The sequence below is a fragment of the Diabrotica virgifera genome, chromosome 6, assembly GCF_917563875.1.
Source record: "Diabrotica virgifera virgifera chromosome 6, PGI_DIABVI_V3a".
Taxonomy (NCBI): domain Eukaryota; kingdom Metazoa; phylum Arthropoda; class Insecta; order Coleoptera; family Chrysomelidae; genus Diabrotica; species Diabrotica virgifera.
Genome location: NC_065448.1, coordinates 184,348,234 through 184,366,853, shown reverse-complemented (window position 1 = coordinate 184,366,853; position 18,620 = coordinate 184,348,234). Strand labels below are relative to the sequence as shown.

The window sequence follows — 18,620 nt, the reverse complement described above, 5'->3', positions numbered from 1 at the left end:
TTTGAAGTTTGCTGTTTTTTATACTATTATTAGAAATATGTCCGCATTATGCTATAATAAAAATTTTATTGAAATTCTTTGTAAAATACAGAGATGTTTTAATTTTTGTCACATTTGAGCCGATTTTTTTGTCCGTTATATCCGAAGTCCGTTAAATAGAGGTCCGTTATATCGAGGTGTTACTATTATCCTTGGACGAAGCATTTAATCATAGTGTGCTATATTTCTTTCCCTAATCCATAACTGCATATCAAGTTTTTTAGATATAGATCTTAGGTATTTATCTTCTTAATTATTCTGGTATGGTACATTTTCTAATAATATATTGCTGTTTGGAGGTAAATTTATTAGAAGATTCTACCTTTTCCCATAGAAGAAGTCACCTCTGGTAATTCCGTAATCATTACAAACCAGCTATCATTACAATATTCCATATTCTTTGATAACATCTCTCCATCTCCTTTACGTCTTGAACCCTCTCTCCTCCTCTCTTCGATCCTCTCTCCCTGTTTCTCGCTTCAAGGAAGCTTCTCGATAGCTTCAAGATTTTCTAGCATGAGAGCTGTGAGACATTTTTGAGTACGTATTTTAGGCAAACTAAAAATTTTTCAGGTAACTCTTCCATGATAGCCTAATACAAAAATGCCGGTCTGGCTGAAGGGTAGCGGTTATTTTCCCCAGAAATCCCCCCAAAGTTAAAAAAAGGGTAAAATTTGTTATTATGAAAAATATCTTTGAGATGACTTTAAAGTAAACTTGAATATTCAAATATAAAAAAATAAACAAGCCAGGCGATTTTTGAATGGTTTTAACTATGTAAGATGCTTGCATAGGCGCCCCAGGATTATTTTCAGGGGGTGCATCTGAACTTTAGGTGATTGCATCTGAATCTATACATACTATTAACCAGTATAAAATACACAACTATTATACATGTATAGCTATGTACTTTCTTTCCAGACATGGGGGTGCAATTGCTATTTTGACAGTGTATATTTAATAATAAAAATAATTATTCTACAAAAGACAGTTTTTTCATAGATTTTCTACCTGTACGGTAATCAAAAAAATTACACGTACATGTGAAAAGCGCCATAGGTAAGCCGCGGTGTGATAAAGAGCGATAGCTGTTTGCGGGTTTTTTGGCAGCGATTTGCTCCGGAAAAATCACGTGACCTAACGATACCCATGTTGTTGTGCCTCAAAATATTGGAGTAATTATTATATATTTTAGATTTCTCGGATATCTTTTTATTAATTAAAAAAATATAATACGAACAACAAAATCAATTTTGCAAATATGATATAAAAAGATAAATTTATTATTATAAAAATATAAAGGTGTAAAAGTATAAAAATATAAATTAAATTAATTCTGTGTCCGAATTTTGTACTTCTTCTCCAAACTCTTCATCTGAGCTAAAATATTTATTTTCCTCTTCCTTTTCATCGGACCCCCTTCGACATTCGGGTTTTTCTATAGAATTTATAAATAGTTATATGTGTTTATCGAATTAATTCAATTTTTTTCTTCTTCATATCCACCATCCTTTCAGGACAAGGGCGATCATTACGGCCAGTTTTATTCTGTCTGCAACGGCACTGAAGAGTTCTATTTTTGTTTTTACACTCCAATACTTTACAATTTTTCAACCAGGATATGCGTCGTGTTCCCGGTTCTCTTTTTTCTTTTAATTTTCCTGCATAACTAATCGCATCAACTAATGTTTTTCATTTCTTAGTATGTGATCAAAGTAGATCATTTTTCTTTCCTTCATAGTATTGAGTATTTTTTTTCTTTTGCATCTTTCTTAATGTTTCTGTGTGTGTTACGTGTTATGTTTATGATATTTTTTACATAACATCGATAACCAAAACGGTAAGACTTTTTTCAGTTGCGCCCTTGATTATCCATGTTTCGACCCCATTAAAGGACAGATAATACGTAGCAACTTAATGAAATAATTATTAATTAATGTTTAATGGATTCAATAAAAACTTATAACTATTTACAGATGATATAGAGTATAGTCCGGATTATAGTCCGGCGAAGAAGAAGAAGAAAACTCAGATGAAGAGTTTGAAGAAGTACAAGATTCGGTCATATAATTAATTTGATTTATATTTTTATACTGTTATGCTTATTTATGTATAACAATAAAACTTTTTCTATCATATTTTCAAAATTTATTTTATAGCGTGTATTATCTTCTTTTAATTAATGAAATCTAAAATATATAATAATTACTCTTAAATTTTGATGCACAACAACATGGGTATCGTCAGGTGACGTGATTTTGCCCGAGCGAATGGAATCTATGCGAACGAGATCGCAACCAGCTATCGATAATACGTTCTTTCTTACACTGCAACGTACCTATAGCGCTTTTCCCTCATATGCTCGTGTAATTTTTTTGATCACCTGGCAGACAGAAAATTTCAACAAAAAAACTTGTCTTTTTTAGAATATTTATTTTTAATATTAAAAAATACCCTGTCAAAATAGCAATTTCACCCCCTGTCCGAAAAGTATGTACATAATAGCTATACATGTAGATATAATCTATACATATATATGTATAGATTTAGATGCAATCTCCTGAAGTTCAGATGCTCCCCCTGAAAACAATCCTGGGGCGCCTATGAAAGCATCTTGAAGAGTTAAAATCACCCAAAAATCGCCTGGTTTGTTTATTTTATTTATATTTGAATATTTAAATTCACTCTGAAGTCAACTGAAAGATATTTTTTGTAATAACAAGTTTTACCCTTTTTTTAAATTTGGGGAGGATTTTTGGGAAAAATAACCGATGCCCTTCAACCAGACCGGCATTTTTGTATTAGGCTATCATGGAAGAGATACCTGAAAAATTTTCAGATTGCCTAAAATACCTACTCAAAAATGTCTCACAGCTCTTGGACCATTCGGAAAACTAATCAACGTAGGAATCCAGAAAATGAAGTTTGACGTTCATATTTTTTATGAAAAAAGCTATAACTCGTTGGTCGTTTTGAATTAAATCTTGTTTACTCCTGTTTATTCCTTTTAATTTCTTTTATACCGAAAAGAAATAAAAATACAGTCGTCAACTGGTTTGAGCTACATTGTAATTATAATAGACAAAAACGCCAAAAAGAAAGCAGTATCATCTCCTTTTTTTTTTTTTAATAATGTTCTGCTAATAAAAGGACCAAATGAAACTTTTATAAAATTAAACACTACATCTGGTAAACGTCTGTGGTAAATGGATTAACAGAAGCCCTTTCGCTTTATCTCGCGACACACACTGCATGGGGTGGCAGTATCAAATTAAAAATAAAATCGTTTCATGTCAGATATTGCATCATAACATAATCTTGCTTACTTCTTTTGTAAAAACAAATTAAACGATATTCTCAGGGGCAAAGGGAAATTAAAATACATATAAAGTATTATAATGTTGTTTCCAGTTTTCTAAATATTTTTGAAATTAACTTAATTACTTTTTTCTGCAACCGTGTTAAAAATGCAATTTTTAGCATTCCATACGAGCGTTAAAAAGGCTACTTTAAGGCACTAGCGCTTTAAAATTTTTAAGGCACTGCAGTTCGTATTGACCGTATAGGCAATTTTGATGTAATGTCAAAAAAATATAAAAATGGAATGTCAGTCAAGTTCAAGTAAAAGTTTTTGTAGATATTGTCCTGTAATTACGTTTGTAGAAAAAATATTGTATGACATGCATGTTAAAAAGTACATTTTTAAGGCACTCATGTGAATTGTAGAACTCGCTGTCGCTCATTCTGCAAACTTTCACATGCGTGCCCTAAACATGTACTTTTAACACTTATATCATAAATGAAGTAAAAGTCAGACTTACTCTCAATCTTTATTATAACTTCCGACGACCGGTTTCGCACTTTAAAATTTGTAGAGCATCTTCATGTCAAAGGTAACAAGTTACAAAATGCTACAAATAAAAACCAGAATTAGCACATTGTCTGGTTGTAAAAGATGCTAAAGATCCATATGATCAAGCCAATGTTGAATAACATACATAAAAGTAGCGAAATAGCATACCAATGCACATGCAAGCATTCATGGGGGTGGTGGTACAAAACTTCCCTCAAACGCAACAACATGCGCAGAAGTATGCTATATATAATCATGCAATCATAACGTGTCGTACTTACATTCGGATACAAGGTGCTATTAACTCAGTTTTCATTATCATGATGTTTCTTTTAAAGTTATGTTAACGGGATATGGTGGAATAGACGGACGATGCAGCAAAGGTAAACAAATCTATGGGACTTAGGAGTTCTTGAGGGTGATGAGATAGTTGGTGTAAGTTAACCAGCAAATCTATGTCTGTTATTATGTTTGTGTAAATCAAATTAGTGAATGACTTATTTACAATTTTACAATTTTAATGTGTGTTGATTTTAAAGATTTTATTTTTATTTTATTTTAATTTTATCTATATTTATATATATATATTAAAGAATTCTATTTATTATTAATGTAAGATTGACAACGTTTGGATCGTAAATGTATTGAGTAATTATTGTGTATGTTAGAACTTGATTGTGCAGTTGCAAACTGATTATTTTAAGGTCAAAACCAGATCTGTGACGTGTACTGCTCGTGTGGGACTATTGTTCTAATAAGAGTAGGGTGATCGAAAGCTTTTTAATTGTAGTTAAAATGCCATATCGGCAGTCATATAATAAATAGCAATACAAAGTAAAAAGGTGGACACAGCATTGGTAAAACAGCATTTAATTTTTAATTTAAATCCACCCTTTTAATTTTTAATTTTTAATTTTTTATTGGCTTGATCATATGGATCTTTAGCATCTTTTACAACCAGACAATGTGCTAATTCTGGTTTTTATTTGTAGCATTTTGTAACTTGTTACCTTTGACCTGAAGATGCTCTACAAATTTTAAAGAGCGAAACCGGTCGTCGGAAGTTATAATAAAGATTGAGAGTAAGTCTGACTTTTACTTCATTTAAAATGAACTCTCACATGCAACCCATTCAAGATTTATATCATAAATAATAGGTCTGGATCCCGCGTATGAAAAAAAAGTTGATTAATAGCAAGCTAAAAATTTGTTAATAGCTTAAGGGCGTCTAGTCGGATAAACTTTGATCTATGGGAACACTGGAACAGGGGTAGTTTTAACTGTGGAACAGGTTAAAAATTTGGAACGGTCACACCACGAAAACGGCACATTTATTTTGTCCGACAGAACAGACTTAAACTCTTCGAACAGAGATTAAACTCTCATGCAAAAATCAGACTGCTATTTATCACCAAATGGGCGTTTTAATGAGTGGAACATGTAGAATATGTCAAATGACAGGAATTATGACAGGTGATAAATAGCAGTCTGATTTTTGCATGAGAGTTTAATCTCTGTTCGGAGAGTTTAAGTCTGTTCTGTCGGACCAAATAAATGTGCCGTTTTCGTGGTGTGACCGTTCCAAATTTTTAACCTCTTCCACAGTTAAAACTGCCCCTGTTCCAGTGTTCCCATATATCAAAGTTTATCCGACTAGACACCCTTAAGCTATTAACAAATTTTCAGCTTGCTATTAATCAACTTTTTTTTCATACGCGGGATCCAGACCTATAACTATTATATTATACTCCTGTCAGCCACAGAATGGCGTCAGTATTTTAGACTTAATTTTTTTTTAAAGTTTGAAGTTTTATTTCCAGAGAAATAAACACTTCTCTTGGGACCAGATTCTGGTTAATCCTGTATTCGTAGCTTCTATTACGTTCAAACCAAACGAACGATGAATTAAAGGCGACGCGGGAAGTCTAAAATTTGCACTTCACTACCTGTCCATTCATCAAGTTGAAAATTCTATCCAATTTTTGGTATCTATACTCAGATAGGAGTAAACTAGTATAAAAAGAAAATGGGAGACATCTTATATTTCAATTCGTTCAGAGAGGACCAGAAACCCCTTAAGTACGTTTCACCCTTACTAGGAATCTTCGGAGGGCTATATATGGTTACCTCTGAACGAATTGAAATATAAGATGTCTCCCATTTTTTTTAAACTACTTTATCCCTACCTAAGTATAGGGACCAAAAGATCGTTGGAATTTTTACCTTGATGAATAAACAGGTAATGAAGTGCAAATTTTAGACTTCCCTAAGTCTTCGTTGATTTATCATTCATTTGATTTGCAAGTATTAGAATCCACGGATACAGGAGTTACCATAATCTGGTCCAAAGAGAAGTGTTTATTTCTCCGCAAATAAAATTTCGAACTTTTTTAAGTAGATGTCGCTATAGCGTTTATATCGAATTATTTGTTCAAGTCGACATAGGGAGACTTAATATTTTTTATTTCGTTCAGAGGTAACCATATACAGGGTGTTTGGTAAAGAATGGGCCATAGCTTAACCCTAGATTCCTAAGGTTAAAATAGGTCGATTTAAGCTAACTTACCTTAGTACAAAAGTTGATAATAACCTAAATACAGGGTGTCAAAGTTAAACTTTTATTTTATTTATTTTTGAATATTTCCTAACAGACATGGGATAATAACACGAAATTTGGTGAGTTGTGCTGATATTATACAATCTACAAAATTATGTTAAACAAACGTTTCTGGCTACTACCAGAAGCGTACGACGGGGGAACGTAAATGGATGACTCTTCTCAAATTCTACGCCACTGGCGAAATTGCTATTTTAGTGCAATTTTTTGATTCTCCAATAGCTTCTATGTAAAAAACATACTCTTCATTCGTAACGATAAAGCCATTAGTTTTCGAGATATTTGAAGCTAAATATGAAGGAATATAATACACTAATCAAAATAAGTGTCCCTTTTCATTTTTAACTTCAAATATCTCGAAAACTAATGACTTTATCGTTACGAATGAAGAGTATATTATTTGCATAGAAAGTATTGGAGAATCTAAAAATTATACTAAAATAGCAGTTCCATCAGTGGCGTAGAATTTGGGAAGGGTCAACCATTCACTGTCCCCTGTCGTACGCCTCTGGTATAAAAAACAAACAATTATTTAACATAGTTTAATAGGGTGTATAGTACCTGCACTTTTTGCCAAATACCATAAGAATATGTCAAATAGTTTTATAGTATCGGGCACACATAATTTTTAAAGTTTTAAATAAAGAATAAATTGTTAAAAAAAAAAGAATACTTTAAAATAATTTGACATATCCGTGTAATACTTGGCAGAAAGTGCAGGACTGTACACCCTACTAAATTATGTTAAATAATCGTTTCTGGCTGCTACCAGAGGCGTACGACAGGGGAAAGTGACTGGTTGACCCTTCCCAAATTCTACGCCACTGATGAAACTGCTATTTTAGCATAATTTTTAGATTCTACAATACTTTCTATGCAATTAGTATACTCTTTATTCGTAACGATAAAGTCATTAGTTTTAGAGATATTTGAAGTTAAAAATGAAAAGGTAGGTGCACTTATTTTGATTAATGCATTATGCTCCTTCGTTTTTAGCTTCAAATGTCTCGAAAACTAATGGCTTTATCGTCACGAATAAAGAGTATATTTTTTACAAATAAATTATTGGAGAATAAAAAAATTGCACTAAAATAGCAATTCCGGCAGTAGCGTAGAATTTGGGAAGGGTCAACCATTCACGTTCCCCCGTCGTACGCCTCTGGTAGTAGCCGGAAACGTTTATTTAACATAATTTAGTATATTGTACAATACCAGCACCACTTACCAAATTTCGTGTTGTTGTCCCATGCCTGTCCGGAAATATTTAAAAATAAATAAAATGAAAGTTTAACTTTGACACCCTGTATTTCGGTTATTATCAACTTATATACTAAGGTAAGTTAACTTAAATAAACCTATTTTAAGCTCAGGAATCCAGGGTTAAGCTCTGGCCCATTCTTTACCAAACACCCTGTATACCCCTCCGGTGATCCCTAATGAGACTGAAACGTTCGTAAGGGTCTTTATGGTCCTCTCTGAGAGAATTAAAATATAAGGTGTCTCTCATTTTCATTTTAAATTCTTTTCTAAATCCTAATGCAATGGATACCAGGACGTCAGGGGTTTAAATGTAATGAGGTAGCGTAGTATTAAAGGTATTGAGATAGATAAAGGTAGACAATATTAGAAGAGAATTAAGCTGCCGTGCTAGGCCCAAAGGCGGTAACTAACATTTGACAAAATGGTGGCAAAATCGATTTCAAAATTGAATGCTAAAATTTTGGCCCGTTAGGGATTTATGGACTAGCTAATAGTTTTTATGTATGCCCCAGTTTATTAAGGGAACCATTAATTATATTTTAAAACAAAGTTTTATATAAAAATAGGTAGATACTGCTAAAACGATTTATTAAAACTTACTATAAAACTAAGCCTTTTAGCGGTATGTGGTTTACAGTTGTGATTGATATGAAATAAAAAGCTTTTCTGTGTATTACAGTTTATTAAATTGAAAGAATTAAAGTACTATTAAATGTTATTATTTTGTTGAGCCACAATATGACAACAACAAATTGACAGTATTTAGTTGTCGTTATATCTGTCTTATTTCAAGAGTCAATAAATACATAGGTAATATGTTATAATATAATAATATATTATATTGGTTCATTAATATTAATGTTCTATTTGTGATTCAATATAGACAATTTAATAGACAACCGAACAACATACCTTGTGTCCGGTACATACACAACACCTATTTAGTATTACAATGGTATTACCTCATAATTAACATTTTTTATAAAATCTTTTATAGTGCGTCTAATAACTTAGGCAGAACTGTACTTTTACTAGGAAAAAACAGAATCCGTTCAGATTGTTATAGATGTTTAAACACCTGCTGATGTTAAGCGTTTTAAAGAATTCTTCAACTGTGAATGTGATTGTAACATACTTTTGACGTTCTCAGCTATTTTTATTTTGTTTCTTAGCGACAAAGGTTTGCTATTTACGACATGTTGTTATAGAGCTTTAAGATTTTTATGATCGCCGAGACCTACCCTAATATTATTATGCATTGTTATATTATTGGGTATTTCACAATATTATATTCGGGAAAATACCATTACTTACAGTAATTAGGGCAAATTTTAACATTTTATTAGTTGTATTGTACAAACTAGTTATATGTTATGATTAAAATATCATGACATTGTCTTTTAGACTGAAAAATACTTAATTATGGGATATATAAGATTTTTAAAATATGCAAACAAATTTTTGGATCATTATCCAGGTACCTGACGCATTCCTAAAACATTTATAAAGGAATAAAACCAGCATTTTTGTATAAAACTTAGGTAAAGGATTCTCAAAAGATTAAGTAAAGATATCCCAAATCTACAATTCCGTATCTATAATAGCATTGTATAACTAGACTACTAGACATTGTCTAGTTAAACAATGATAATAGCTTGTATTTAAACAAAAAAAATGCAATCAATGGGACTGCTAATCCCATGTAAGACCAACAAAGGGTTTAAACATATAGAAAACTTTAAGTATGAAACAAACCTTGCGCCTGTACAGGCTGAACGTAATTTTTTCCACCTCTTGTAATTGCTTTACATTAAATTTTTCTCTTTCTACAATATTGTCTTCAGTGGTTTCACCTCGTGTTTCACAACTCTTACTCCACTCTACTTGATTTTCTAAAAAAAAATATTTTAAGTCTCTTTTTCTAAAAATGTTTGTGGACAGCGTGTGGATACATTATTAAATTTTTAAAACCTAATAAAAAAAAGACATATTTTTTAAATATGAAAATATCTTACCGCCTAATTCAAGATATAAATCATCCACTTGGCGCAGATTCATATTGTTTAGGACAACATAATTGGTTAATTCTTGAAATACTATAAACAAAAATGAAAATACATTTTAATAGATATAATAATCTCGAAAAGTTCTTACCATCCTCGCTAATTATTTCTTTTACTAAAACAACTCTTTTAACTAACACAATAATTAACCTTGTAAAGTTAGGCCGAATTTACTTTGTAATACTAAGGCGATTTGGCGGTTTCTAAATGTAGGCGTAGCATTCTTGAAAGTAGATTAGCGGTAAGTGCAATATTCTAAGGTATATGGACGGCAACTGTAGCAGATACCGTCAAAACGCCATAGTATTTAACATTTGCCGCCAAATGGCTTAGTATTTTAACTGAAAAGTGTAGATACCGCTAACAAAATTGCAATTTTATTTAAAATATAATGCTTCTACAACTCCAAAGATTTTATAAATATATACTAAATAACCTATTCTACCTAAAAATACAAAAATCTCATTTTCGATAAAAAATCAGTTCCCGCCTTAGCACGGCAGTAAGAGTACCACATAATATCAAAATAGTAGTTTAGATCTCTTTTGTGTGCCAAAAAAGAGATTCTAACACAATTCTTCAATGAATGCCATTCCCAAATTAAACATAAATATCCCACTTATTGTAGATTACAGTATAAGTTCCTCTAAAACCATGGTATACCAACTGTGTTTACGAAGTGTACCATTGTAAAATTCCTTATTATCTCTATAAAATAGGTAGAAGAGAAACACCGATATGTGAATGCGGAACCATTGGAACAGTGATTCACATCTTCTCTTAATGTTCCACATATACACAAAAACATGGATCTGTATTTAGAACTAAATACATAAAAATTATTTATAAATAATACCTACTTAAATTATAAGCAAGCCTAGGATTTAAAATGTCTAGATACCTATGTACATGTAAAGATTCTGCTAAAAATCATTCATCCATCATCCAATAGAATACACGCTAAGCTGGAGATGGATATTAGTGATTCCCAGTTTGGATTTCGGAATAGAGTGGGCATAAGAGAGGCACTATTTTCTTTTAATGTGCTGACCCAAAGATGCTTGGAAGTTAACCGAGTTCTTTATGTATGCTTTATAGACTACAACAAAAAATTCGATAAGGTAAAACATGACCGACTTATAGAAGTACTCAAAAACAAGAATCTGGATATATGGGATATCACATTGATATAAAATTTATACTACAGCCAACGATCAAATGTGAAAATTGGAAGAGAAGTGTCAGAAGAAATGGAGATAAAGAGAGGGTCAGGCAAGGTTGTATACTGTCGCCGTTATCGTATAATGCTTATTCTGAAGAAATCATACAAGACGCTTTGGTAAACAAGACAGTCGGCATAAAAGTAAATGGAAGTTTAATTAATCATCATCACACAGCCAAATTTGCCCACTGTCGGACATAGGCCTCCTCAAGATGTCTCCACCCTTCTCTGTCCTGGGCAGCTGCAATCCAGTTTGTCGCTATTCTCGTGATATCGTCGGTCCATCTGGTAGGTGGTCTTCCACGACTTCTTTTGTCAGCCCTTGGCCTCCACTCTAAGATCTTCCTTGTCCATCTGTTGTCCCTTTGTCTTGCGACGTGTCCTGACCATTTCCACTTTAACTTCGTAATGCGCTTTATGATGTCTTCCACTCCAGTTCTTAGCCGTAACTCATCATTTCGTATTCTGTCTCTCAAAGTTAGGCCAAGCATGGATCTTTCCATTTTTCGTTGTGCTACTTGTAGTTTTCTTATTGATGTTTTAGTCAATGTCAGTGTTTCAGCTCCATAAGTAAGCACCGGAAGTACGCACTGGTTAAATGCTTTTCTTTTTAGCTTTATTGAGATGTTTTCCTTGAACACGTCTCTTAGTTTGCCATATGCTGCCCATCCTAAAGCTATTATTCGAGATAATTCGCATGTTTGGTTGTCTCTACTTATTTGTATTTCGTTGCTCAGATAGATGTATTTGTGAACTGTTTCGATATGGCAGTTTTCTAGTGTCAGTGGTCCGCTAGGTACTAAATTGGTCATCATTTTGGTTTTCTTAAAGTTTATTTCCAACCCTACTTTTTGAGAAACTCGTTGTAGTTCTTGCAGCATTTCGTGGGCTTCCTTTAAGTCGTCGGTTATTAAAACTATATCATCTGCAAATCGTAGGTGGTTCAGCCTTGCGCCATCGACATTCAAACCTCTGTTTTCCCATTCTAACATCTGGAATGCATGCTGCATTACGGCATTAAATAGTTTTGGTGACATGCTGTCTTCTTGTCTAACTCCCCTTTTTAGTTTTATTTTTTGAGTTTGGGTATAGAGGTTTATTGCTGTTGTGGCATTTGCATAAATATGTTGAATAATGTTGGAATATCGGTAGCCGATTCTACAATCTCTCAAAGCTCTTAAGATGGCTACCATTTCGATAGTGCAAAGGCTTTTTTGTAGTCAACAAATACTAGAACTAGCGGCCGGTTGTATTCCACAGTTTTTTCGATTAGGACCTTTAGGCAAGTTAGATGGTTATTTGTACCATACCCAGGACGGAAACCTGCCTGTTCTCTAGGTTGGCATGTTTCTAGCTTGTTCTCAATTCTGGCAGTGATTATTCGAGCAAACAATTTATACAGGTGGTTTAGAAGACTAATTGGCCTATAGTTTTCGAGGTCTGTTTCATCTCTTTTCTTATGTATGAGGAGCGTTATAGAATTATTCCATTCAGCTGGTATGGCTTGGTTTTCTAAGCATATATTGAAAAGGTGTTTGATTGCCCTGATGAGAGCAGAGCCTCCGATTTTTAGCGCGTCTGCCACTACTCCATCCCCTCCTGGTGCTTTGTTATTTTTCATTTTCTTTAAAGCATGATAGATTTCAGCCGTTGTTATCTCGGGAATATCCTCTGAACCTTGATTCATAATTTTTTGTTCTGAATGTTCTTTAGGATTTAGGTCAAGTTTATTTATATATAGTGTTTTATAGAAGTCTTCCACTATCTCTAGCATTTCCTCTCTATTGGATGTTAGTTTGCCATTTTTTCCCTTGAGTCTGATAATTTCTTTTCTGCTGTTCGTCAATTTCCTTCCTAATATCTTCATGCTCTTGTCATGCTCGATTGTCTGCGAGATTTTCTCATTTTTATATGCCCTTATGTCCTTTCTAATAGCTTTAGAGACCTCTTTGTTTATTTTATTTAAGCTTTGTTTTCCTATAATCTTATCTTTTAGCATTTCTCTTCTTTCTTCCATTTTAAGTTTGGTGTTAGCAGTGATTCTCTCCTCTCTCTTGTTGACCGTACAACATTTCCTTTGAACTTCTGCTATGGTATTAGTAATTAACTTATTTAGCTGATTTATATCATTTGTAGGGGGTCTGTTTTGTAGATGTACAGTTATATGATCTGCAAACTCTGTTTCATTTTTTGGTCGTGACCATGCTTTCATTTGTTTCTTTCTTATTAGTTTAGTTCTCTCTTTGTCGATGTTAATTTCTATTCTAGCGCGAACCATTCTGTGATCACTTCCTGTTGTGAAGCTGTGTAAGCAGTCGGCATAAAAGTCAATGGAAGTTTAATTAATAGGATCGGAGAAATACGGATCCAATGTATGTGCGGCCTAACTAGACTAGACATAAAGATAAGAGAAAGGCAACCAGAGATAAGTGAGGGTATTTGGTTCCGAATTCCATCTTACTGCAACAATTTACTTGATATTTGCACTGTAAGTAGGGAATAGCTTAAGAAACAAAGTCTACCCTATATCCTATGGCCCTTTGATTTCAGGGATGGCTCCCACCCCTTCTCGGGGTGGAAAATTTTTTGGTCAAAATATCTTAAAAATTGTACATGTAGCGAAAAAAACTACATACAATATTTTTGTAGCTTATGAAAAATTAAAGAGATTAATTTCTTCATAAATCATCTAGTTATAAAACAAAAAGAGATATGATAGGTGAAGATATTTTTTTGGTGTATGCTCTAATCGGTGTATTAAACTTGAAATAACAGAGAAATGGTCGATTTTATTGGTATAATGCTACTAATACCTTTTGTAGTACTTGAAAGACCTTTAAAACAAGCACTGTTAAATGTCGATTACATTTAAACTAAGCGAGATATGGTGTAAAACAATTTATGACTAATATATTTTAAGGAAAAATGAGAAGTATATTTAAACCTTCATCCCCAGAACTTAAATGTATCGTTTTTATTCTACAGTACCTTTTATTATAGTGTTATTTCTATGTTCAAACAGTTAAACGAGTTTAAAATGGATGGTTAAAAAAAATAAGATCAAATTATAGAGCGCATTTTTAAATTGTCTTAAAAATCTTCATTTTTTTCCATGTAACTCGAAAATGATAAGAGATATGAAAAAAGATACAGTACAAAAGTGCAGGGTTTTTTTATATATAACAATTTCGTTTTGACATCCATTACTATATCTCTTTCTCGTTTTTGAGTTACATGGAGAAAAGAAAATTTTTAAAAAATTTAAAAATTCGCTCTATAATTTGATCGTATTTTTTTAAAAACCATGTACTTTAAACCCGTCCAACTTTTGAACATAGAAATAATACTACAATAAAAGGTATTGTAGAAGTAAAATTATGCATTTAAATCTGGTGGATGAGGGGTTAAATACTATACTTCGCATTTTATCTTAAAATAAATTAGTCATCAATTTTTTGCACCATATCGTGCTTAGTTTGAATGTAATCGATATTTAACAGTGCTCGTTTAAAAGCTTTTTTCAAGTACTATAAAAGATATTGACATTCTACCCTTAAAATCGACCATTTTTCTGTTATTTTAAGTTGAACAAACCGAACTGAGCATGCACCACAAAAAACTCTTTTCCCCTACCATATATCTCTTTTTGCATTATAACTAAAAGATTATAACTAAAAGATTAATGGTAGGGGAGCAAAGTATGGTAAATGTGCAATCACTCGAGCGCTTTGGAGACCTATTGGATTGTGAAGAGTAGGTCCTAAAACCAAAAAAAGTTAAGTAAAGTTTTCCATTTTAGTGAGGACTTTACATTTTTAAATTTAATTTTCCATTTCCAACAATAGTTTTTTTAGATTATAGCGCCATCTATCCATAATTCGAAAAAATGTCTCGAATAGAAGTTACTTATTTTTAAATTTAAGATTTTTATTTAAGATTTTAAAGTAAACCCCCATCTCATAGATTTTTATAACAGATTTTTCAAAAATATTGAATAGGTGTATTTTTCAGTTTGTCGATCTGATGTTCATTTCGTAAAATATCGCGGGATTCGTATTTAAAATATTAAATTTAGCCCCCACCCCTCTCCGTGGAAAGTCGTTTTTGGTATCATTCGATAGATTTTTGAAAAATATTGAGTACGTATTTTTTAGTTTTTCGATTTGAAATTCATTTCGCGAAATACTCGCTTTTTCTTGTTCACCTTTGAGACTCACCCATTTCCTTACGCCCCGCTCAAATCGTCAGATTTTTGAAATATACACTGTTTTGCATGTACTTAACTTACCTTATCTTAATCTGACGATTTCGAGTTTTTCTAAGAATAGATTTTTTTTTCGGTCCCCCATTAACGAACTCCTTGCATTAAGAGCCAATATATTTAGATGGACATTTACAGGGTACAAGGTTTCTCGCCATGTAATGATCTGACGCGCTCGAGTAACTGTAAAAATCCCCGCTTGGGCTCCCCTACCATTATAAAAAAACCAATCTTTTTGATTATTCATAAGCTACAAAAATGTTTTATATAGTTTTTTTCGTTAGACGCATAATTTTTAAGGTATTCGCAAAAAACCTTCCGAAAAGATGACTTTTTTCAATGAAAATGGCAAATTTTCAAACACGAATAACTCAAAGAGTATTGAGTTTAAAAAAAATATATATATATATATATAGTATAGTTTTTGCTTACAGAAGGGGTGGGACCCAAGATAAAAGCGCACATCGGCATAAGGTATACTTTGAATTAGGAGATGCTAGTAGCAAAATAGTGAAGAGATAGTAGAGGCTATTCTCAAAATTTCAATAAAATCCATGCAGTAAGATAGAATTCGGAGGAGATATCCTGTTTTGGCTCTCATTGACTGACTTAAGAAGCTAAAAACCATATTTTTCGTATAAAAATTAACAGTGTAGAGACCGGCCCTGGCAAAGTATGGTCAAGTTGTACTGATATTGTACTCCTAGTTTTTACTAAAAACAAGTGGTAATATTAAATAGTTTTTAAAATTAAAGTGTTTATCCACTAGATACTACTACGTAAGTCATCTATACGTAATTATTACTTTATTATTGTGAAAGAAAACGTTAAATAATAAATATACACCACCGTACAATCATTTTGTGAGGTTAGCTAGCATGCGGTTGGTTTGTCACTTACCAGAGTCGGACTGAAGCTTTCGCCACCGCAGCTTAAGATGACTTCACATAATGTAAACACACCTTCCGATCTAACCAGTCCAGTAAATCAACGTTCGAATATCACAAACAGTTATGCATCAGCGGCTTCACATTCTTTTCCGAGTAAGACCCAAGCAATTGTATTTAGTTTTATCGATAATGCTAAACTGCAGGATTATTTAATTCCGTTGGGCACAATAATCAACTCAAAAAATATCATTTTTTCATCTAGATTATCTCATAATAGAATCTGCATGTATTTGGCAAACAAAACCGTAGTAGATAATTTCATGACACAACATGGCTCTATAGAAGTACTCGGCGAAGTTGTAACAGCACGGAGACTTGTCTCTCCAGCAGAAATACTAGTCTTGCCTGGTGTCTGCCCGTCAATTCCTCATCAAGTATTAGTTGAAAAATTACAGAATATCGGTTTAAAGCTTATTTCCCCAATAACATTTCTGAAAATTAGCATCATCAATTCCAGATTCTATTCTAATAAATTTCGACCAAACAACTTACCGCATATTTTTGTTACAAGGTACAGTCACCTGCTTTATTTGCAAAAATACAGGACACATATTATCCCAATTCAATAATAGTTCAGTAACGGAATCAACTCTTATTGATTCAAACAATGAAGTACCAAATCAATTAGCTCCAACAAGTATATTACACAAGGTACCAAACACTCAGCAGTCATCAAGTGATGCATTATCAAATCCGAGCATATCACCTACACCTACAAATCTCCATGACCAAGAAATTACTAATACTCCTACTCATAGCAACACTTTCAATCAACCACACTCAGCGGCAATACCGTTTCCACAAACTTCGGAAGCAATATCCTCCAATCTATCAGCACCTCTTCCATTAGATATAACTGCAGAAAATTCTAATAAAACTGATACATCACCACAATTTTCTGAAACAACCATTTCAACCAATCTTACAAACAAAACTTCAAGCTCGACTTCTGTGACTACCAATGAGTCTGCTCCAGTACTTCCAAATGTAATAAAGCCACAACATCTAAGTGAAAACTCTAATAGCGCTTGCGAAAACGCAAGTTCTTCCATGAAACGCAGTATTGGTGAAGTTGATACGCCTCCTTCAGACTCAGCAATTTCATCACAAAATCTGTTTGCAAAACCCAAATCCTCTAAACCAAAAAAACCGCGCTCATCTAAAGTCCCATCTACACGGGAAACTCTTCAAAATTTTATTGATAATCATACCCCACCATTCGTTTTAAATTACTACCAATTGTCCTTACTGATTGATAATGTCCAAGGCTCCCCCGACACTATTAGCGTCGTTAAAGAATTTACAACTGATATGGCTGGTTTACTCCATCTTTTACAAAGCAGCTATCAATATGCAAATGATAGATCTACAAAAACCAAGTTTACAAAGCTTCAAAAGAAACTACACAACCATTTAGGGAAAGAGATTTCTGACTTAGACAGTGACTCTTTTGTAGACAATTGTTCAGTATCATTTAACTCCGAATCTGTTAACAATATTCAACCCGATACCTCAATGGAATATTGATGAATTTTTCCATCGTTTCCCTATGCTACAGCTTCTTTTATCTAAATATTCTCCAGATATTATTTGTCTACAGGAGACAAACTCAAAGACCAATCAGTTGTTCAATTCAAAATATTTCACTTGCTTCCGCAAAGACCGTGCAGATGAAAGTCGTGCAAGCGGTGGTGTAGCAATAGCAATCGTTTCTTCAGAAAACAATCTTCTTCTCCGTTTAACCCCAGAATGTAGCACATATTCAGCTGAACTCTACGCCATATACCGTGCTGTGAAACTTCTTAACGAGCTTACACTCACAAAAGCCCTGATCATAACAGATTCTCTTAGCTCTCTAAACACATTAAAACACATTTTTCCGAAACATCCTTTTGAAAAGTTGCTAAAATACCAGCTGTCCCAAGCTCATGAACATGGAAGAAGCGTCCAATTCTTATGGGTTCCCTCACATGTCGGAATAACAGCAAATAAAGAAGCTGACAGGACTGCACGAGAGGCAATTTTAAGTGATTTTTAGGAACCGATAGGCAAGTGTGTTTCCAGTGACTTAAAAGCTTATTTTAAAAATAAAGTGTTGTGTTTGTGGCGAAATGAGTGGTCTCCAAATAATTCTAAGCTGAATAAAATCAAAAATAATGTGTCTCAGTGGATTCCACCGACGCGGAATAGACGAGAACAAATTGTGGTTGCGCGTTTACGTCTAGTACATACCAGGTTAACGCACTCTTACCTTTCAACAAAGAAAAATCTACCTATATGTGATCAGTGTAACGTTCGATTAACAGTGGAACACTTTTTAACAAGTTGTAGTAAATATGACCAAGAAAGACAGCG

At 33.1% G+C, this 18,620-nt stretch overlaps 1 protein-coding gene across 1 annotated transcript in view; it reads left to right on the top strand.

The window, feature by feature from the left end:
* Positions 1-18,620, top strand: part of LOC114331518 (UMP-CMP kinase 2, mitochondrial) — a 92,053-nt gene that overhangs the window by 39,424 nt on the left and 34,009 nt on the right. The gene's annotated exons all lie outside the window — the stretch shown is intronic.